Source organism: Sphaeramia orbicularis, chromosome 8 (genome assembly GCF_902148855.1).
Source record: "Sphaeramia orbicularis chromosome 8, fSphaOr1.1, whole genome shotgun sequence".
Lineage (NCBI taxonomy): Eukaryota > Metazoa > Chordata > Actinopteri > Kurtiformes > Apogonidae > Sphaeramia > Sphaeramia orbicularis.
Window position 1 is genome coordinate 9,329,360 of NC_043964.1, and position 24,135 is coordinate 9,353,494.

The following is a 24,135-nucleotide window of genomic DNA, read 5'->3' on the forward strand; positions in this document are numbered from 1 at the left end:
GTGTGTGCGTGTGTGTGTGTGTGTGGGGGGGGGACAACATATGGTATGTAATATACAAAAGAAACAAAATATCAGTCAGTAAAAAAAACAATGTCCTGTCCTGGTTGTGTAAATGTTCTGTGTGTGGTGGAGTGTGTAAGATGTGTATGTGTGACTGTTGTGATGTGGACTGCTCAAAAAAAAAAAAAAAAAAAAAAAAAATTAATTTCTTCCTAGTGCCAGTATCAACATTTCCTGAAAATTTTATTCAAATCCGTCCATAACTTTTTGAGTTATCTTGCGAACACACAAACAGACAGACAAACCCCGATGAAAACTCCCATCCTTTCACAAAAAATGTGAATAACCTGAACAAATATGAGCAACCTGAAATGTCTTGGGAGAATTAATTCCTATTTTAAAAATATTCTGCCTGTAACTCAGTGGTTCTCTGTCTTTTTCTTTCGTTCCCCCCTTTGGAGGACAAACAATCTCCAGACCCCCCCTCAACTCCAACAACATTATAACAGTGGTGCAATTATAACTTTTACTGAAAGAAACATCAATATTATACCAACACTTTTTACTTTTCCTTGAATAATTTGTTGTGCAAATTCAAAATAACTTCCAATTTTTGCTCGAACAATACAAACAAACTCAACCAGACTGCCCCCTGAGACAATATTTTCCCAAATGAAAGTAGGAAATGTGCAATTATCTTACAACTATGACAATAAAGTTAGATTTTTTAGAACAACAAACACATTTTGGTCCTGTGTTCTGATGTGTTCGACAGATGTAAACTATGATTTAAATAAAATACATTTAAAAAAGCACTTATTTTTCTTAACATCTCCTGTTGTTATTAGTAGTAGCAGTAGTAGTTTTATTTCAAGCACATAGAATCATCAGATAACAAAAAATCATACAACCTGGTCAAAAAATAAATACATTTTCTGCGCTCGAAAAGGAGTGGGAAGAAGTGGAACTTATTGACTCCCACTCCCTTTTTACAAACTAATAATCAAACTAGATCCACTTCCTTTGCTTTAACACACATTTTCCTCTGTATATTTTTACAATAACACAAAACATCCATACAAACCATTCATATACACTTTTTTAGTCACCTCACACACAATCACATTTGTGTAATCAACCGTTTTTAACACAGACTATAATATTTATATGCACTTTAAATATTCACTACAAATACAATGATCAATAAATGTGATAATATCTTCTTATCATGAAAACCAATTAACTACAATAGTATCTTATTTTATGCATACTTCTGTGTTATAACTAGATTTTCATTTATTCAGATAATGTTCTATATTTTGACATTATAGTGGATTTATACATCCTTTTAAATGCACAAACGGAAGAAGACATTTTTAAGTTTTGCTCCAGATTATTCCACAGTTGTTCATGTTATTCAGATTTTTGTAGATTGTACTTTTTTCACTGATATTATTTCCCTGGTCCGGCCCACTTCAGCTCTGCTTTTTACCTCTGCTAGGAGGTATTGTGATCACTTTGCTTTGTGTGTTTGTTTGTTTGTTTGTTTGTTTGCGTGTTTGTTTATTTATTTGTTAGCAACTTTACAAGAAAACTATTACAACCATTTTTACCAAATTTTACCCAAAGTTCAAGGTCACAGCCAGGTCACAAAATCTCAAATTTTCCTATCTCTCATTACACTGGTCAACAACAAATTTATTGTTTAAGTTTTTTGAGCTGATTTAGGATAATTTTGGTGTGCTGAATCCAAAAATCACATTCATTTTGCTCAATCAGGTCAACTTTCGGAACTATGCTACATATTGGCTTTTTAACATTTTTGCTTACATTTATGGGCATTTTCACATCATATGATACAAAATTCTTTCATATTTCTTGCAATAAACGAGTTCTGAAGATTTTACTTTTGCCAATTTATGATTAATGTTTTTTTTTTTTTAATATTACAGGTGAATGAAATGACTTCGACTAGAAGATCTTGCAAAAATAAGCCTGACGTATTCTGCTACATCTGCGCTGAATACACCATTGTACCTAACAGGAATCCTGTTAGAAAATGATTTTTTTTCTCTTAAAACCTATTTTGGGTGAGAACTATATAAAAACCAGAAAAGCACTCAGAGAGCGCAGACCTCCGCCAAGGCTGATCAGTGCCCCCCCCCCCGTGGGCCCCCCCACGCCAAGGAGGTTATGTTTTTGCCAGGGTTTGTTTGTTTGTTTGTCTGTCCGTTACTGTGCAACATAACTCAAAAAGTTATGGACAGATTTTGATGAAATTTTCAGGGTTTGTTGGAAATGGGCCCCCCCGTGGGCCCCCCCCATCCCCGATCACCACCAAAATTTAATCATTTCTTCCTTATCCCATTTCCAACAAACCCTGAAAATTTCATCAAAATCTGTCCATAACTTTTTGAGTTATGTTGCACACTAACGGACAGACAAACAAACAAACAAACCCTGGCAAAAACATAACCTCCTTGGCGGAGGTAAAAATCAACTGATAAAGTCATAAAAATGTAATCAATTTTGTGAGAAGATCAAATTTTTCAAAATCAAATGAGCAAAAAAACCTGACCTGATTGAGAAAAACAGATGTCATTTTTGGATTTAGCGGTGCAAAATGGTCCTAATTCAGTTGAAAAAACCTAGACAATTTGCAGCTTGTCTTTGTCCGACACGTGTTGCAGCATGGGAGGGCTTACGGGTGCAATGCCGCTTTTGCACCACAGGAGGGCGCTATTGTACAGGTACAATGCCGCTAGTTCATAACACTGGTCAACAACAAATTTATTGTTTCAGTTTTTTGAGCTGATTTAGGATAATTTTGGTGTGCTGAATCCAAAAATCACATTCATTTTGCTCAATCAGGTCAACTTTCGGAACTATGCTACATATTGGCTTTTTAACATTTTTGCTTACATTTATGGGCATTTTCACATCATACGATACAAAATTCTTTCATATTTCTTGCAATAAAGGAGTTCTGAAGATTTTACTTTTGCCAATTTATGATTAATGTTTTTTTTAATATTACAGGTGAATGAAATGGCTTCGACTAGAAGATCTTGCGAAAATAACCCTGATGTATTCTGCTACATCTGCGGTGAATACACCATTGTACCTAACAGGAATCAAGTCACAAGTTTCATAAAGTGTGCTTACCAATTTTATTTTGGTATTAATTATTATATTTTGTGAGAAGATCAAATTTTTCAAAATCAAATTAGCAAAAAAAAAACCTGACCTGATTGAGAAAAACAGATGTCATTTTTGGATTTAGCGCTGCAAAATGGTCCTAATTCAGTTGAAAAAACCTAGACAACTTGCAAAAAACATTTTTTTGTAACCCAGTGTTATTTAGCGATTTTCGAAAATTCATAAAAAAACTCAAAACGACTCCGATTAGCCTCCAATTTGATCCACCCGTAGCTTATAACAATATCTTGTATCTGGCACAAAAATTGTCCACATCCACTGTGGAATGTGGACTCTGTGGACATTTCAATTTAACACTGAAAATCCCATTTACAACACATTTTTCATTATAACTCACCAAATATTGATTGGAATTTAATATAATTTGACATGCACATGACTGGTACCAAGCTTCAACTTTTTCTGCTGTATGGAACAACCTTGAAACTGTTTAATTTAAAAAGAAATAGTCGATCCACACGTGTACACCGTTCGGAGTGCTTGGCGGAGGTTTGCGTTCTCTGAACACTTGTTAATTTTCTGTCTGTTTTAGTCACATGATACACACAGGAGTTAGTACTCGATTGCATAACCATTGTTTCCGATGACTTTTGATGCTCTAATCATTTTTTCCGCGACTGTACACACACACGAAACTGTAACCGAAGCTGTAAATTGTAGGATCCCATTCTGATATAGGGTGATGATAGCTATGTTTTGTCATCCGATTTTTCTAGGCGGCAACCGAAGAGCTCTTAATATTGCAAGGCAGAACCCTGGAAAATAAGACGGAAATAAAGAACGCCGCAAACAATCCGAGCCCACTTCAACAACAAAGTGAAAATGGCCCTTCTCATCAAATCTTTCCCTCTGTGATACAGGATGATCCTTTCGCAGAGAGTGAGGGAGCTTATATTTTATGATGACAAGAGCCATAACAGGGCACGAGAAGAGCGAAACAGCACCGAGTGTAAATCACCAAACTTGTAAATGGGATTTTACTAGAAGTGTGATATCAACACAGCACAAAAAAAAAAAAAAAGGATTTGGGGAAAAAAAAAAAAAAAAAAAAAAAAGAGCAGCAACGAACAAAGCAAATAATGATAAAAAAAAGAGAAAAAAACAAGCAATTTTTCAAACAGAAACACATGATTTGGTAAAGCAATAAGACTTTGGAAACAAATTACTGTCTAAATCTCAAGACTAAAGCAGCTTTATGGGACGGACAGCCGGCCAACTCATCAGCTCAGTAAGTAGAGTACATTACACCGAGCTGCGACTTTGCCAGCGAGAAAGCCTTTTTTTTTTTCTCTCCCAGGGGAACATCTATGTTTCTCATGCAGCTTTAGAATACATCATGCTACAGGATCAAATCAATACCAAGACACCACAGAGAGAGAGTCAGGAGCAGGGATGTGGAATCATCAAAATTGAATCCCATTTACTTCCTCGAGCACAAGAAAATGCTGTACTGCAGACTGCACTTAGTTGCCAGCCAGTTTATTTGTTACACATGGCTGGAAATAATGTAGTCTACAACAGCCCCGCAATAAATCCTACTCCTTGATGAAAAAGTACATGTTTCGGCTCAAACTGTAGACTGCATTTTAACTAGGTTATGACCAGGATGTGTTGGTATAGTGGTAGTTTTCTCATTAAAACGAGGCCAGGGGTGTCAAACATGCAGCCCGGGGGCCAAATGTGGCCCCCCCAAAGGTTCCCATCCGGCCCGTGGGATGAATTTGCAAAGTGCAAAAATTCATGTCAAACTAATTTTAGTTCAGGTTCTACATACAGAGCAATATGATCTCAAGTAAAATAACACTGGTCAACATCAAATTTATTGTTTAAGTTTTTTGAGCTGATTTAGGATAATTTTGGTGTGCTGAATCCAAAAATCACATTCATTTTGCTCAATCAGGTCAACTTTCTGAACTATGCTACATATTGGCTTTTTAACATTTTTGCTTACATTTATGGGCATTTTCACATCATATGATACAAAATTCTTTCATATTTCTTGCAGTAAATGAGTTCTGAAGATTTTACTTTTGCCAATTTATGATAAATGTTTTTTTTAATATTACAGGTGAATGAAATGGCTTCGACTAGAAGATCTTGCAAAAATAAGCCTGACGTATTCTGCTACATCTGCGGTGAATACACCATTGTACCTAACAGGAATCCTGTTAGAAAATGATTTTTTTTCTCTTAAAACCCATTTTGGGTGAGAACTATATAAAAAATCAACTGATAAAGTCACAAAAATGGAATCAATTTTGTGAGAAGATCAAATTTTTCAAAATCAAATGAGCAAAAAAACCTGACCTGATTGAGAAAAACAGATGTCATTTTTGGATTTAGCGGTGCAAAATGGTCCTAATTCAGTTGAAAAAACCTAGACAACTTGCAAAAAACATTTTTTTGTAACCCAGTGTAATAATAGCATAATAACCTACAAAAAATAACTCCATATTTTCTTCTCTGTTTAATGTGAAAAAAATTGTATTTCATTATGTCTGTAAATGATGACAACTTGAAATGTCTGTCTTTGTTTTAGTGCAAAAAATAACATTAAATTATGAAAATATTTACATTTACAAACTATCCTGAAACAATAAAATGTGAATAACCTGAACAAATATGAACAACCTGAAATGTTAAGCACAATTTTATTTTATATTTTCTGCCTGTTAATAAGGGTTTAGTGTTTTTGTAGTTGTAATTGAGGCATAATATTGTTAAAATTGCACTTATTTTTTTTAGGCAATTTCAGTTTTTTCAGGTTATTCATGGCTTTTTTATTTGGATAGTTTATAAAAGTAAGTATTTTCATGATTTAATGTTTTGTTTGTTTTTTTTTTTTGCACTAAAACACAGACAAAATTTTGGAGTTGTTGTTATTTAAAGGTTATTATGTTATTATTTTACTGGTTTGGCCCACTGGAGATCAAATCGGGCTGAATGTGGAACCTGAAAGAAAATGAGTTTGAGAGCCCTGACCCAGGCTGTTGTATTATTAGTGTGTTAGTACAGCTATTCAATTAACCCTTTAACCCCTGATGTGTCTGCGGTGAGCGCTCGGAATGTATAATTTATTTTAAATATTCATTCAAAATTCAATCACAAGCTCAATAAGAACATTTTCAAAAGGTGCTGATAGAATAGAACAGTATTTTTCAACCTTGGAATTCAAATGGGGCCACCTGAACTTTCTGAGTAATGATTAAAAAAAAAAAAAAAAAAAAAACGTAAAAAAAATATTTTTTAATGATTCAATATATATTTCATTATAATTAAAATGCCACACACTTTTTCTTATAAAAATCAAGTTCAAATAAAATGCAGGATATAATATCTGAGAGGGCATATCTTGATTGATCTGATCATGTGACCACATGCATTACTACGCTTCAACCTGCCCGGACACGGTAACAGTCAGAAAACTGGACCGAACAGAGAATGGAAAGATTTCTTCACTCGCCTGACCCCGCTAAGACATCTAAGAGAAACTGAGAAGCAGACACTAAAAAGGTACAATATATACACTAGCACACAGGTGTCAAACATGCGGCCCAGGGACCAAAACCAGCCCGCCAAAGGGTCCAATCCGGCCCGTGGGATGAATTTATAAAAATGCAAAAATTACACTGAAGATATTAACACTCAATGGTGTTAAAATAATTTTAGGTCAATTCAATCTAAAGTGGATATGACCAGTAGAATACTATCATAATAACCTATAAATAATGAAAACTGCAAATATTCCTCTTTGTTTTAGTGTAAAAAAAATTAAAATTACACATAAATGGGTACATTTACAGACTGACCTTTTACAGAAATGTCTGAAATGTGGAATTTTAACAATATTCTGCCTGTTACCATTGTTTTGGTTTGTTTTTTTGTGTATTTGTAGATCCACTGTGATCTGTAAGTTGTGATGCACATGTATAAATGATAAATTAAGGCATAATATTGTTAATATTGCACTTATTTTTCGTAAGACTTTCAGGTTGTTCATATTTGTTCATGTTATGCTCAAGTACAGTTCGCAGAAGTAAACATTCACATTACATAATTTCACTTTTTTCACTCAAAAACATACAGAAAACTTTGGAGTTGACATTATTTATAAGTTCTTATCCTATTATTTGTATTATTTTACTGGTGCGGCCCAGTTTGTATCATATTAGGCTGTATGTAACCCCTGAACTAAAATGAGTTTGACGCCCCTGCACTAGTGGCATTGTACCCGTGGTGCCATTGTATGATCGCGCCCTCCCATGGTGCAACATTGGCATTGCGCCTGTACGCCCTCCCATGCTGCAACATTGGGACACGCATCAGACAATGCGCCGGACACAGAGCATCTATTATAGTAGGATTATATAGCCTAAATGTCATCTAAAATTAACATTTATTTGAAACATAGTATAATAAACTATTACATGATCAAAAACAAATTAATTTTATCAAAAAAAATGTCTCAGTTTTGAATGTCTGGGGTCGCCAGAAATTTGTGATGTTAAAATGGGGTTACGAGCTAAAAAAGGTTGGGAACCATTGAAGTAGACCGTCAGGAAAAACAACATAAAACCAACATGCGAAGACATTTTGAAAATCTGGCACGATATTGGAAAAAACTGACATTGCAATTTTTTTTAACCCCGCAATATATATTGCGATATGAAAAAATACTAACCTGAAACTTAAGTGCAATTTTAACAATATTCTGCGAGTTCCTAGAAGTTTTGTGCCTTTACAGATCCCTAATGTAAATGTATGAGGCATAATATTATTAAACTTACACTCATTTTTCTTGAGAAATGTCAGTTTTTTCAGCTTAGTCACATCTTTTTTCTTTGGATGGTTTATAAATGTAAATATTTTCAGAATTTAATGTTCTTTTTTTGCACTGAAACAAAGATAAAACTCGGAGTTGTTATTATCTATAGGTTATTATGTTATTATTTTAATGATCCAACCCACTTGAGATTGAATTGGGTGAATGTGGCCCCTGAAATTATCAAAACATTTACGTGAATAAACTATCCTTTAAGAATAAAATGTGAATAACCTGAAACTTAAGTGCAATTTTAACAATATTCTGCCGGTTCCTAGAAGTTTTGTGCCTTTACAGATCCCTAATGTAAATGTATGAGGCATAATATTATTAAAATTACACTCATTTTTCTTGAGAAATGTCAGTTTTTTCAGCTTAGTCACATCTTTTTTCTTTGGATGGTTTATAAATGTAAATATTTTCAGAATTTAATGTTCTTTTTTTGCACTGAAACAAAGATAAAACTCGGAGTTGTTATTATCTATAGGTTATTATGTTATTATTTTAATGATCCAACCCACTTGAGATTGAATTGGGTGAATGTGGCCCCTGAAATTATCAAAACATTTACGTGAATAAACTATCCTTTAAGAATAAAATGTGAATAACCTGAAACTTAAGTGCAATTTTAACAATATTCTGCCGGTTCCTAGAAGTTTTGTGCCTTTACAGATCCCTAATGTAAATGTATGAGGCATAATATTATTAAAATTACACTCATTTTTCTTGAGAAATGTCAGTTTTTTCAACTTAGTCAGATCTTTTTTCTTTGGATGGTTTATAAATGTAAATATTTTCAGAATTTAATGTTCTTTTTTTGCACTAAAACAAAGATGAAACTCGGAGTTGTTATTATCTGTAGGTTATTATGTTATTATTTTATTGATCCAACCCACTTGAGATTGATTTGGGTGAACGTGGCCCCTGAAAGAAAATGAAGGTTAAGGGGTTAATTCATCAGTTGCAGTTGCAAACTCAATTGACATTTCCGTTTCCAGCCACTTAAATGTGAATATTTTCTAGTTTGTTTACTCCTCTGTGATATTATAAAGACCATATTTGGCCTTTTGACCAAACAAAACATTTCAGTAGGTCATTTTGAGCTCTGGGAAACAGAAAATTGACATTTTACAGAGCAAACGACAAGCGCTAATCGAATGGTAAATGCAATTTCAGTCTGTGCAATTATATAATCACAAAGAGCTGCAATTTATACGTCTAGTGTACTTCTGATGATATGTTCATATTTTGGATTCAGTCACTCACGGCATAGAGACAAATGCAAAGTCACTCTCTAATAATCACCATGTTTTTTGTTTCAAGTCTTGTAAGTAACAACTAATCCATTAAAACCAAAACAGTAATTAGTTCATTCAATCATTAATCGCAGGCCTAAATATTAACTGAATCTGAATGAGACGTCTCCTCAGACAGAAAAAATTATTAGACCACCCTTGTTTTCTTCAAATTTCTTGTTCATTTTAATGCCTGGAACAATTAAACCACGGGTGTCAAACTCATTTTAGTTCAGGGGTCATATTCAGCTAAATTTGATCTGAAGTGGGCCGGACCAGAAAAATAATAACATAATAACCTAGAAATAATGACAACTCCATATATTGTCTTTGTTTTAGTGTAAAAAACAAACAACAAAAAAACAAACAAACATAAAATTATGAAAATACTTACTTTTATAAACTATGAAAAAAAAAAAAAAAAAACTGAATTTTTTTTTTTTGTTATTTTTATGCAGAAAGTGAACTGACAACTGTGATTAGATTTTTCTTGTTTGTTCAAAACTACCTTTCAGGGAAAAGTGCAATACTAATGTTTAAAATACATTTAGAAATATTAATAATTTATTTTATTTTCTATTTGATTTATAGCAGCAGAATTATATTATTCCTGTTTTTCTCTATTCAGTTGTCTCCAAAAAATTGGGGGAAAAATGTTAAAAAATTCATAAATGCATTAATAGACATTTTGAGGGGTTTTCTTTCTTCCCGTACCGAATTGAAAAAAACCAAACCGCGTCTTTGAAAACCGAAAATGTACCAAACCGAAAATTTTGTGTACCGTTACAGGCCTAATATCTATACAATACAACCAAAAGTCCATTCAAGAGCAGATAAAAGCTCAAGAAAGAATTGAGGACACATTTCCCTCAATATAGTCCAGGAAGGGTTTCCAAATGTGATTGAATATGTCGATCCTAGAATGTGCCAGACATGTCAAAAAGTCAAGCGGAATGTGCTCCAGTACCAGCTTCTTCCATCCAGAAATAGAAGTCCAGTGTAGTAGTATATTCTTTCGGGTACAGAATGTTAAAATATTATATAGTTTCCTATTATGTTTGTTACTGATACACCTATTTGGTAAGCCAAGGAGGAGAGATAGAGGCTCAAAGTCAATGTGGGTTTTGAGAATTTTTCTACACTGAACAAAAATATAAATGCCCCACTTTTGTTTTTGCTCCCATTTTTCATGAGCTGAACTCAAAGATCTAAAACTTTTTCTGTGTACACACAGGGTTTATTTCTCTCAAATATTGTTCACAAATCTGTTTAAATTTGTGTTAGTGAACACTTCTTCTTTGCTGAGATAATCCATCCACCTCACAGGTGTGGCATATCAAGATGCTGATTAGACAGCAGGATTTTTGCACAGGTGTGCCTTAGGCTGGCCACAATAAAAGGCCACTCCAAAATGTGCAGTTTTATCACACAGCACAATACCACAGATGTCACAAGTTTTGAGGGAATATGCAATCGGCATGCTGACTTCAGGAATCTCCACCAGAGCTTTTGCCTGTGAATTGAATGTTCATTTCTCTACCATAAGCCATCTCCAAAGCTGTCTCAGAGAATTCATGAGGAAGACTGTGCGAGGAAAATGGTGGTCACACCAAATACTGACTGGTTTTCTGACCCCCCTGGACCACCCAATACAGTAAAAGTGCACATTTTAGAGTGGCCTTTTATTGTGGCCAGCCTAAGTCACACCTGTGCAATAATCCTGCTGTCTAATCAGCATCTTGATATGCCACACCTGTGAGGTGGATGGATTATCTCAGCAAAGGACAAAGGAGAAGTGCTCACTAACACAGATTTAGACAAATTTATGAACAATATTTGAGAGAAATAGGCCTTTTGTGAACATAGAAAAAGTTTTAGATCTTTGAGTTCAGCTCATGAAAAATGGGAGCAAAAACAAAAGTGGTGAGTTTATATTTTTGTTCAGTGTAATTTCAAGTAGCAGTGATTGTTTGGGTCTTAAAGGGTTAAATCAGTGGTTTCCAACCTTTTTTGGCTTGTGACCCCATTTTAACATCATAAATTTCTGGTGACCCCAGACATTCAAAACTGAGACTTTTTTTTTTTTTTTTTTGCTAAAATTATTATCATTTTTGATCATGTAATAGTTTGCTATGTTGCAAATAAAAGCTAATTGTACACTACATTTAGTCTATATAATGTATATTATTCTGGACGGAGGCAGAAAAGCCAGGTGTAGATTACTGCACAAAGTCAGAATTTGATTTTCCTTGGTCAGGATATGTACAGTCAGTCCATCTTGGATTTACAAGACTGACAGTTAACCCTTTCATGCATGAATTATGAGAACCTTAGTCAATATTTTTTTCTTGAGTGTTTTTATTCCTCTTTAGGCATGGAAAAAACAATGCAATTGATTTTTTTTTTTTAATGAATCTATTTTTCGTGGAGTTACTAAAATGTCCACTCAGCTGGACACCATGTGTTTAATTTTTGAAGCAAAGAAACATGTATTTAAAACTCATCAGAAAGTGATTTACTGTGTGAAAACTATGAAATAGAAACATTTTTAATGCCACTAATCTGACGTTTTCTCATGTTTTATCATACTCTGATACTAGTTATTACTCATTTCATGAAGATAATATGCTCCTGAGACCCAGGAAATTGACAATTTAGCTTTTTTACATTAAAAAATTGTGTTGATTGGAAACTGAATAATGCAAGTTTTTTCAGATACATTTTAAAAATCATTTATATGTATTTATTGTTTTTTTTTTTAATGGAATGTCCTTTGCAATGGACAGCATTTAAGTTAAACTGTCAAACTTTTGTCCCCTATAGAGGACAAAATGCATTGCTGGGTCTAAGGAGGATATGCAAAAAAAAAAAAAAATTGTTTCAGAAAACTGTTAATTATAGTCTAATAACAATTAGCAACTGATTTCCACTAAACCATGTTACTGCAGATCAGGTTTATCATGAGCAGCAAAGTTACAATAATTGGATGAACTGCAGTGTATGGGATGGTGCATGAGCGTCCACTGTGTAGGCTGATATGGAACTAAAACAACTAAACCCATGAATATACAAGAGAACAGATGGAGAATAACTGTCCACTGTAGTGACCACTACGCATGAAAGGGTTAATACTGAACAAACAATAACTCAAACTATGAATTATGAAAGAGCTGCAGCATCTGAAACCGACCACAGTGAACATTTGACAGATAAACAGAACCACAGTGCCGCAGTTTCACAACCACAGTTTGTCTTTTATGGATTGGGATCGCCTCTGTCAACTCACCATATATTTTTTATTAGTAAGTAATTTTTTTTTTTTTTAATTTTTTATCAATTACTAGAAATTTCAGGTGACCCCATTTGAATTCCAGGCGACCCCACATGGGGTCCCGACACCAAGGTTGAGAAACACTGACCTAATGAAAGGGTGTGTAAATCTGTTTGTGCGATTATACTAATACAATATGCATACGTGATACTGACATTGCCATGCAGCAGACATGGTAAAACAGAGGCTTAACATCCATTAATGCACCGCAGATGGGAGTTAATCCTCTTCTTCCTCATTGTGGTGCTTGCTTCGTTCAGGACCTTGTTCAGACTGCCTCCTCTCCTTCCTCTTTCCTCTTTTCCGCTTTCCTATCCCCCCGCTCGCTATAAGCCTCCCAAATAACTTCCCTGAATGCAGGTCAGGAGCTGCATTGAAAGAATCCCTACATACAAATCCCACGGCAGCAGTCACCTCAATTCCTGCACTGTGACAAAAAGCGGATACAGACCCCCTGCAGTGATGTACCGCTCGCAGACAGATGAACACCCCATTAATAGTGAAGGATCTCTGGTGTAAATCAGTGTTCTCAAGTACAGCGAGACAGCACGTAGGGAACCCATCAGGCTTTGTGCATCCTGACACAAAACAAGGGAGCATGCGACAAGACACTGATGGGAAATTTAAGGTGAAAATTAAAGTTTTTACACCGTCGATGGCCTTGGAAACTTGTTCGATTCACCTGGAAAATTCCGTCTGATAGAAATCAATTCTGTGGCACACGATGAATGTAAAACCAGCGCAGACTGTGCAGAAGGACTTGGCATGGTTTACTCACCAGATTGTTGATGCCACCCAATGTGTGATTGGCACTGTCGAGTGAGTAGGTCAGCTGATACATCCCATCGTTGGTCTCACTGTTTCCATAGAAACCCACTCCTACTGCAGAACTGTAGAAAACAGAGAGATTGTCTAAATAAAACACAATTAAGTTGCTATTTGATTTAGCGTGTTGTTTTTTGATGAAAGATTGTGTGTGTGAACCAACACCATAAACAACAGGACTACAGAGCACCATAGTTAGCCGGGTTAGATTTAGTCCGAAGGTCCCAAAGGTCCCATGGACTGTTGGGACACTGCAAAAATCTACATCTGAGATTAGTTTTTTGCTTAATTCATGATTTAAAAAAAAAAAAAAAAAATTTAAGGCTATTTTTTTTTTTTTAGCTTAATTCAAGATTTTTTTTTGCGTAACTGATGATTTTTTTTTTATTTAATTCAAGATTTTTTGCTTAATTCAAGATTTTTTAAATTTAATTCAAGATTTTTTTGCTTAATTTAAGATTTTTTTTGCTTAATTCAAGATTTTTCTTTGCTTAATTCAAGATTTTTTTTAACTAAATCCAAGATTTTTTGCTTAATTTAAGATTTTTTTTGCTTAATTCATGATTTTTTTTTTTGCTTAATTCAAGATATTTTTTTTGTTTAATTCAAGATTTTTTTTGCTTAATTTAAGATTTTTTTTGCTTAATTTAAGATTTTTTTTTGTTGAATTTAAGATTTTTTTGTTTAAGTTTTTTTTTTTACTTAATTCAAGATTTTTTGCCTAATTTAAGATTTTTTTTGCTCGATTCAATTTCTTTTGCTTTACTCATGATTTTTTGACTATATTCTAGATTTTTTTTTTTTTTTTTTGCTTAATTCAAGATTTTTTTCCCGCTTTAGTCTAGATTTTTCTTCACTTAATTCAAGATTTTTTTTTGCTTAATTCATAATTTTTTTTTTTGCTTAATTCAAGATTTTTTTTTACTTAAGATTTTTTTTGCTTAATTCAAGCTTTCTTGTTTAAATTAAGATTTTTTTTTTGTTTTTGTTTTTGCTTAATTCAAGATTTTTTGCTTAATTTAAGATTTTTTTTTGCTTAATTCAAGATTTTTTGCTCAGTTAAATTTCTTTTGCTTAACTCCTGATTTTTTTAATAGGCTATATCCTAGATTTTTTTTTTTTTTTTGCTTAATTCAAGAATTTTTTGCTCAATTCAAGATTTTTTTCCCCCACTTAATTCAAGTTTTTGCTTTGCTTAATTCAATATTTTTTTTGTGCCTAATTTGATCTGTTTTTTTGCTTAATTCAAGATTTTTTGCTGAGATTTACTTTTTTTTTTGATGAAGTCAAGATTTATTTTCACTTAATTCAAGATTTTTTTACTTAATTCAAGATATTTTTTGCTTAATTCAAGATTTTTTGCTTAATTCACAATTTTTTGCTTTATTCAAGATTTTTTTGATCAATTAAAGATTGTGTGAGGTTAATAAAGGACGTTAGCGACATTTTACAAATTCTTCTTGACCATCACCTGGGACGCTGATAAGGGGGGGGGGGGGGTAAAGGTGACAAATTCATGGGGCCCAGCATTTGTGGGGGGCCCATAGAGCAGTGGATGGGGTCCAGTGGATAAAGGCTAGAAGTTGTGAACATTTTGTGAAGAAGTCGGGAATCGGACTTTGAAAGAATGTTAAGTTTGAGTTACGTTTTCACGCAAATGATGTTATGTATGGATTAGATCTACAAAGACACTAAACACTGAGGAACAGGAAGAAAATAGCTAAAATTGTGCTTGATTTTCTTTAGACATTTCAGGTTGTTCATATTTGTTCAGGTTATTAACGCTTTATTGTTACAGGATAATTTGTAAATGTAAATATTTTCATAATTTAAGGGTTTGATTTTGCACAAAAACAAAGACAAAAATATGAAATTGTCATTATTTATAGGCATAGTGTAAGATTTTTTTTTTTTTTCACATCAAACTGAGAAGAAAATATGGAGTCATTATTTTTTGTAGGTTATCATAATAATATAGAAATGTCAACTCCAAACTTTTTCTCTACGTTTTAGAGTGAAAAAAAGTAAAACTGCATCATAAAAAGGGTTATATCTACAAACTATCCTTTCAAAAAATGTGAATAACATGAACAAACTGAAAAAAAAAAGTGTCATTTTAACAATATTCTGCCTCAGTTTATCATTTACACATGTACATTATAACTTACAGATCACAGTGGATATACAAACTCACAAAACATTTAATAACAAGCAGAATATTGTTAAAATTGTACTGACTCTTCTAAAGACATTTCAGGTTGTTCATATTTGTTCAGGTTATTCACTTTTTTTTTGCGAAATTATACTTTGTTTTAGTGTAAATACATGAAAATATTTATATTTACAAAGACAAAAGTTTGGAGTTGTCATTATTTATATGTTATTATGATAGTATTTTACTGAATCCTGCCCACTTGAGACTGAATTAGTCTGAATGTGGAACCTGAACTAGAAGGATTGTTAATATCTTAGTGTAATTTTTGCATTTCACAAATTCATCCCAAGGGCCAGATTGGACCCTTTGGTGGGCTGGATTTGGCCCCCGGGCCGCACGTTTGACACCTGTGATCTAAATAAACTGTTACCCAGGCTTTTATTCCATATTTTCTATTTAAGTTTCCAGTTTCCTATTTTAGATTTCCTTCTATTTCACACTGTCAGACTTTCACCTCACACATGCCAACCACACCTCTGTTATTCAAAAGTACGGTGGTATTTGTCCCTACATTCATGCCTGAAACCGCATCAGAATTCTGTCCGACATCTGAAAACGCATCCCAGTGGAGTACAAAGAATCCGTTTTTTTCCTCTCCTTGCACCCTGAAACTGTGCCCAAGCCTCTGTAATAAGGAGGATTAGTGTCTTAACCTCCCCACCCCCCCCACCCCCACCTCCCCCTTTCTGAGTCAGTGTACCCCAGCTGCGACAGTGTCATCCAACCCTAACGTGAGCAATGATGCAATTTCATCATTCTTGACTCAAGCAAGGTCATTGTACATAAAGGCTGTAGGTTAGTAACACTTTAGACCACATACAGGAGGGAGGGATGCAGCCCAAGGGGAGGGGGAGTCATCAATCAAGTCTTAGATCAGGGGTGTCAAACATGCGGTCCGGGGGCCAAACGCAGTCTGCCAAAGGGTCCAGTTCGGCCCCTGGGATGTTTTTGCCAAGTGCAAAAAATTCCACAGTCTTGAATTGAATTAAGCAAAAAAAAATTTAGCTTGAATTAAGGAAAAAATCTTGAATTAAGGCAAAAAAAAAAAAAAAAAAAAAAAAACTTCAATGAAGTGAAAAAAAAAAAAAAAAACTTCAATTAAACCAAAAAAAAAATCTTCAATTAAGTTAAAAAAAAAAAAAATCTTCAGTTAAGAAAAAAAAAAAAAACTTCAATCAAGTAAAAAAAAAAAAATTTCAATTAAGCCAAAAAAAACCTCAAATTTAGCAATAAATCTTGAATTAAGCCAAAAAAAAAAAATCTTCAATTAAGTAAAAAAAAAAAAAAATCTCAAATTTAGCAAAAAATCTTGAGTAGCGCCAAAAAAAAATCTTCAATTAAGTAAAAAAAATAAAAATAAAAACCCTTCAATTAAGCAAAAAAAAAAAAATCTCAAATTTAGCAAAAATCTTGAATTAAGCAAAAAAAAAAAACAACCTTCAATTTAGTAAAAAAAAAATTGAATTAAGCCAAAAAAAATGTTAAATTAAATAAAAAAAAAAAAAAAAAAAAAAAAAAAAAAAATCTTGAATTAAACCAAAAAAAATCCTTGTTAGGTAAAAAAAAAAAATATTGAATTGAGCCTAAATAAATAATAATAAAAAAAATCTTCAGTTAAGTAAAAAAATCTTGAATTAAGTAAAAAGAAAAATAAATCTTCAATTAAGGAAAAAAAAAAGAAAAAAAAATCTCAAATTTAGCAACAAATCTTGAATTAAGCAAAAAAAAAAAATCTTCAATTAAATTAAAAAAAATCTTGCATGAATCCAAAAAAATCTTGAAGAAAAAAAAAAAAAAAAAATCTTGAATTAAGCCAAAAAAAATCCTTGTTAGGTAAAAAAAAAAAAAAATCTTGAATTGAGCGTAAATAAATAAATAAATAATAAAAAAAAATCTTCGGTTAAGTAAAAAAATCTTGAATTAAGTAAAAAGAAAAATAAATCTTCAATTAAGGAAAAAAAAAAAAAAAATCTCAAATTTAGCAACAAATCTTGAATTAAGCAAAAAAAAAAAAAAAAAAATCTTCAATTAAGTAAAAAAAAAAAATCTTGCATGAATCCAAAAAAATCTTGAAAAAAAAAAAAAAAAAAAAATCTTGTATTAAGCCAAAAAAAAAAATCATCAGTTAAGTAAAAAAAAAAAATCTTGAATTAAGCAACAACAACAAAAAAAAAAAAATCTAGAATTAACAACTTAATTTTTTTTCTTTGTTTTAGTGCAAAAAAATAACATTAAATTATGAAAATATTGATATTTACAAACAATCCTGTAACAATAAAATGTGAATAACCTGAACAAATATGAACAACCTGAAATGTCTAAAGAAAATTAAGCACAATTTTAACATTTCTTCTTCCTGTTCCTCAGTGTTTAGTGTCTTTGTAGATCTGATCCATAATGCACATGGACAAATGAGAAGTTGAGGAATAATATAGTTAAAATTGCACTAAATTTTCTTACAGTTTTTAATTTAAATTTCAGTTTTTTCAGGTTTTTTTTTTTTTTTTTTTTGGATAATTTATAAAAGTAAGTATTTTCACAATTTAATGTTTTTTTTTTTACACTAAAACACAGACAAAACTTTGGAGTTGTCATTATTTCTAGGTTATTCTGTTATTATTTATCTGGTCCGGCCCACTGCAGATCAAATTTAGCTGAATATTTGAGTTTGACCCCCCTGTCTTAGATAGTAAAGGATCAGACCAGGACATGTACACATGTACATAGAAGTAGATTTCTGGGAAAAACTACCATCGTCTATAGTGATACAGAGAAAATACAGGAAGTCAGAATTAAAAAAAACCCATGTGGAGTCATAATTTACGTCTGCAGATACTGTATCCTGTCTGTGTGATATGTCATTGAGCAGAGGTGTACGTTTCTTTTCGTGTCTGCCAGAATGCGGTCGCTGTAACCTTGCGAACATAATGAATCCACTGCCTGTGTCTCTTCTATTAAACTAAGTCCCTGCGGTTATGATTGGGAGCACCAGGGGTATATTCTGCAGGATCCAAATAGGAAAAACACACAATTACAGTAATCCTCACACACCCAAAAATGCTTGAATATGGTATAAAATTAGTTCTTTCAGCTGCTTAATAGAAATCCAACAATCACGCTTCATGATTTCCCAGATATTTGTGTTCCGGATAATGTGCTGCAGCTTCCACAATGAGCCTTACATTAACCCCGTGGCCTCGAGAGGGACGAGGACGAGCGGCTAATGGCACAGTAATGAAACAGTAATGACAGTGGACGTCATGGGGCAGTGGGGGGGTGGAGGAGGCTATCTGCAGAAGGGAGAGGTGTTAAAGGAAACCAGCACCATAAACAACAGGACTACAGAGCACCATAGTTACCCGGGTTGGATTTAGTCCGAAGGTCCCAAAGGTCCCATGGACTGTTGGGACACTGCAAAAATCTAAATCTGAGATTGTTTTTTTTTTTTTTTTTTTTTGCATAATTCATGATTTTTATTTATTTATTTATTTTTTTTAATTTAAGGCTTTGTTTTTTGCTTAATTCAAGATGTTTTTTTGTAATTGATGATTTTTTTTTTCTTAATTCAAGATTTTTTTTGCTTAATTCAAGATTTTTCTTCACTTAATTCAAGATTTTTTTAAACTTAATTCAAGATTTGTTGCTTAATTTAAGATTTTTTTGCTTAATTCGAGATTTTTTTTTTTTTTTTGCTCAATTCCATTTCTTTTGCTTAACTCACAATTTTTTTATTGGTTATATTCTAGATTTTTTTTTTTTTTTTTGCCTAATTTAAGATTTTTTTTTTTTTGCTCAATTCAAGATTTTTTTCCCGCTTAATTCAAGGTTTTTCTTCACTTAATTCAAGATATTTTTTTTGCTTAATTCAAAAATTTTTTTACTTAATTCAAGATTTTTTTTGCTTAATTCACAATTTTTTTGCTTAATTCAAGATTGTTTTTGCTTAATTCAAGATTTTTTGCTTAATTTAAGATTTTTTTTCTTAATTCAAGATTTTTTGCTCAGTTCAGTTACTTTTGCTTAACACAATTTTATATTGGCTGTATTCTAGATTTTTTTTTTCTTTTTGCTTAATTCAATTTTTTTTTTTTTTTTTTTTTTTTTTGCTCAATTCAAGATTTTTTTCCCTGCTTAATTCAAGATTATTCTTTGCTTAATTCAAGATTATTTTTGTGCCTAATTTAATGGGTTTTTTTTTGCTTAATTCAAGATTTTTTGCTTGATTCACTTTTCTTTTTGCCTAATTCAAGATTTTTTTTGATCAATTCACGATTTATTGTCACTTAATTCAAGATTTTTTATTTATTTATTTTTTTTGCTTAATTCAAGATTTTTTGCTTAATTCACAATTTTTTTTGCTTTCTTCAAGATTTTTTTTTGATCAATTCAAAAAAAAAAATCTGCCAATGGAACAAGTGAAAATTATCTTATTATCTTATTTTGCTTTTATTCCTGTATAAACCATGTATTTTCTTATATGTTTTCTTGTATGATGTTCATTAAAGATCAGGGTAAAGTTAAAGGCTATTATATAAAAAAAAAAAAAAAACAGAGAAAACTCAAGAAAAAGTGACTTTTCAGCAAAAACATAAATAACTGAACATAAACCAAGTGTTTCCATCCACTGTCATTGAACCGATTCCGTGGGTTGTACTGGTGAGTACTGGGGAATCAATGTTGTAGAAGATGACGGTGTTACCACGGTAACTAGGGAGCCTCTGAACGCCTGATGATCAGGAAGAGACGACAAAATGCATTTTAAGTCTTTAAGGGTTAATCACTCTACAGACCATGCAACAACTAGACATATCCAAATTGAATAAGCTGAATTACTTGTAAAAACTGGAAATATCTTCAGTTTTAAGTTACTTTCTTGGAGTATTATTAAAAACTATTCAAATAAACCACAACTTTTTCCACAGGCTTCTCAAAGCAGTGAAACAGACAATAAACAGCCCAGATATTCGTCTTCTCCACCATATTTCAGAGGCATTATTGTCATTTTTTTTTCCTTCACAGAGCAAAACTTTTACTTTCATTTTGATTTTTAATACTTTAACTTTTGCAGGGCTGCAGAGTGTTGCTTTGCCTGAACACCAGTCCCATTGTGCATTATGAACACTTGGATGGTATGTTATCACAGAGGATGATATGACAATGAATAGGGTTTTTTGTGGATTTTTGGTTGAATCCATTTACAAACTGCCTATTCGTGTACCGTCCTCCCACAACATCCTGCTGAATTTTGCAAATAACTGATATATAAAACAACTAATAAATATAGACTTATTCTTGAATGTATTCACAAACAAAACAAAACAATACAATATGTAATTATGACACACATTTAAACATTTTCTACAAAATATACAAGTTTATTGCAAATAAAAGTTCCATTATCCGGCTTCTTTGTGTTCTTGTGTGACTTTATTTTGTTCCTTGAGCTATTTAATAAGTTAAAATTTACTGAGTCCAACGCTACAAGGAGGAAGTAGCAAAGAAAGCACTAGTTTCAGACAAACAGTGAATGTGCCTCTCCAGGTTATATTCATTTTTTTTTTTTGTAGATTATTTCATTAGAAGTCATATGCAGAAGTTTCATTTTTGATCTGAAGATATTAACCCATAAAGACCCAGTGGTACTTTTGTGGCACTTCCCAAATGATTTTTTTCTACAGGGTGTCCCATAAGTCTCCATACATACGAAAAATAAACGTTTCTTGACATAAACCATTTTTATTTATATAATATGCTCTATATGACTGCCATTTTGTCGGGAACACATTTCAATGCGTGTCCTCCACTGCTGAAGAACTACTGTATAAAGAAGAAATATAAAGAAATACATGTTAGAACCATATGTATTATGTCTCCTATGTATGGAGACTTATGGGACACCCTGTAGATTTATTACCATTGATTGTAATATTATCTTCCTTATTTTGCTTTTTTTTTTTTCAGTGTAAATCATGTATTTTCTTCTATTTAATTCACTGATCGTGTAGATGTTCATAAAAGCTCAGATTAAAGTTGAGGTTTATTATATCAAAAACAGAGAAAACTGAAGAAAAAGTGACTTTTTCAGTAAATATATCATCAACTGAAAATAAAACCAAATGTTTCCATCCACTGTCATTGATCCAACTCCATGGGTTTTACTGGTGAATCAATGTTGTAGAAGATGACGGTGTTTCCGCCAAGGTTATAATAGTTTTAGATTTTAGTTTTGACCGTTTTTTCTTTAATTCGGTTAGTTTTAATTAGTTTTTACACCAAGTTTGCTAGTTTTTATTCGTATAAATTTTTTCTAAGTGCTTAATTTTAGTATTAGTTTTTCATATCTTTTATCTTTACATAAATTTCATGCAGGACTTTGCTGCTTTCTCCCAACTTTAGTGTCCATGTTTCCAGGTAGAGTGGGGACCAGACAATGACTCTAAACGACAAGTATGGTACCGCCAAGTAAAATTGCTCGAGCAAAATAAATCTATTTCATATCAATCCGACGTTAACAAAGACGAAAACGAAGGGAATTTTATCCATAATTTTTATACATTTTAGTTAGTTTTGTAAGCACATGATACAGTTTCAGTTATCATTTTTTCTTTTAGTTATACTTTTTATTTATTTCAGTTAACCCTATAACACCAAACGTATCATATCTAATACATGAGTTTTGAATCCCTCCACATGATCAGTGTGATATTTCTTTTCTTGAAAAACCTGATGTATACAATTAGATACATGCAATACACAGATAATCCACCAGGGGGAGGAATTCATTCACCAGAGGCCTTTCCAGTGACACTACAAGACTGTCATTACTGAGGAAGGAGGAAGAACTGTGACAATTTGGAAAAGAAATTACCAATTTGTTCGACATGTTTGTGTTGGATTACACTGGGTTACAAAAAAATGTTTTTTGGAAGTTGTCTAGGTTTTTTCAACTGAATTAGGACCATTTTGCACCGCTAAATCCAAAAATGACATCTGTTTTTCCTCAATCAGGTCAGGTTTTTTTGCTCATTTGATTTTGAAAAATTTGATTTTCCCACAAAATATAACAATTAATACCAAAATAAGATTGGTAAGCACACTTTATGAAACTTGTGACTTGATTCCTGTTAGGTACAATGGTGTATTCACTGCAGATGTAGCAGAATACGTCAGGCTTATTTTTGCAAGATCTTCTAGTGGAAGTCATTTCATTCACCTGTAATATTAAAAAAAAACATTAATCATAAATTGGCAAAAGTCAAATCTTCAGAACTCGTTTATTGCAAGAAATATGAAAGAATTTTGTATCATATGATGTGAAAATGCCCATAAATGTAAGCAAAAATGTTAAAAAGCCAATATGTAGCATAGTTCAGAAAGTTGACCTGACTGAGCAAAATGAATGTGAGTTTTGGATTCAGCACACCAAAATGATCCGAAATCAGCTCAAAAAACTTAAACAACAAATTTGTTGTTGACCAGTGTTATGTTTTTGTTTGTTCAAAAATAATATTTGAGCATCGAGACCTGATGTATAAAATATGATACAAAATTGAAACTCAACATGGAAATTGATATTTGAAGAAACATTTTTTTGGTTTGGTCAGAAGGACAAATAAAGGTTCCAGTTTTTTTTTTCTTTTTTGCTTAATTTAAGATGTTTTTTTTTTTTTTGCTTAATTCAAGATTTTTTTTCTACTTAATTCAAAATTTTTTGCTTAATTTAAGATTTTTTTGCTTAATTCATGATTTTTTTGCTCAATTCAAGATTTTTTTTTGCTTAATTCAAGATTTTTTGCTTAATTTGAGATTTTTTTGCTTAATTCATGATTTTTTTTTTTCTCAATTCAAGATTGTTTTTGCTTAATTTAAGGTTTTTTTTTGCTTAATTTAAGATTTTTTTGCTTAATTTAAGGTTTTTTTGCTTAATTTAAGATTTTTTTGCTTAATTCAAGATTTTTTGCTCAATTCAATTTCTTTTGCTTAACTCGTGATTTTTTATTGGCTATATTCTAGATTTTTTTTTTTTTTTTTGCTTAATTCAAGATTTTTTTTGTTCAATTCAAGATTTTTTTCCTGCTTAATTCAATATTATTCTTTGCTTAATTCAAGATTATTTTTGCGCCTAATTTAATATGTTTTTGCTTAATTCAAGATTTTTTGCTTAATTCACAATTTTTTTTTTTTTGCTTTATTCAGTATTTTTTTTTGATCAATTCAAGATTTATTTTCGCTTAATTCAAGATTTTTTTTTTCCCACTTAATTCAAGTTTTTGTTGTTTAATTCAAGATTTTTGCTTAATTCAAGAACTGTTTTGCTTAATTCAAACAAAAAAAATGGAACAAGTTTCAAAGAACTGGAATTTTCTGTCAATGATTTAATGGTTCAGACTTTACAGGGTTAATGACAATGTTTTTTTCAATTCTAGTT

General features: G+C 32.0%; 1 pseudogene; it reads right to left on the minus strand.

The window, feature by feature from the left end:
• Positions 1–24,135, minus strand: part of LOC115424202 (protein tweety homolog 2-like) — a 105,101-nt pseudogene that overhangs the window by 48,384 nt on the left and 32,582 nt on the right.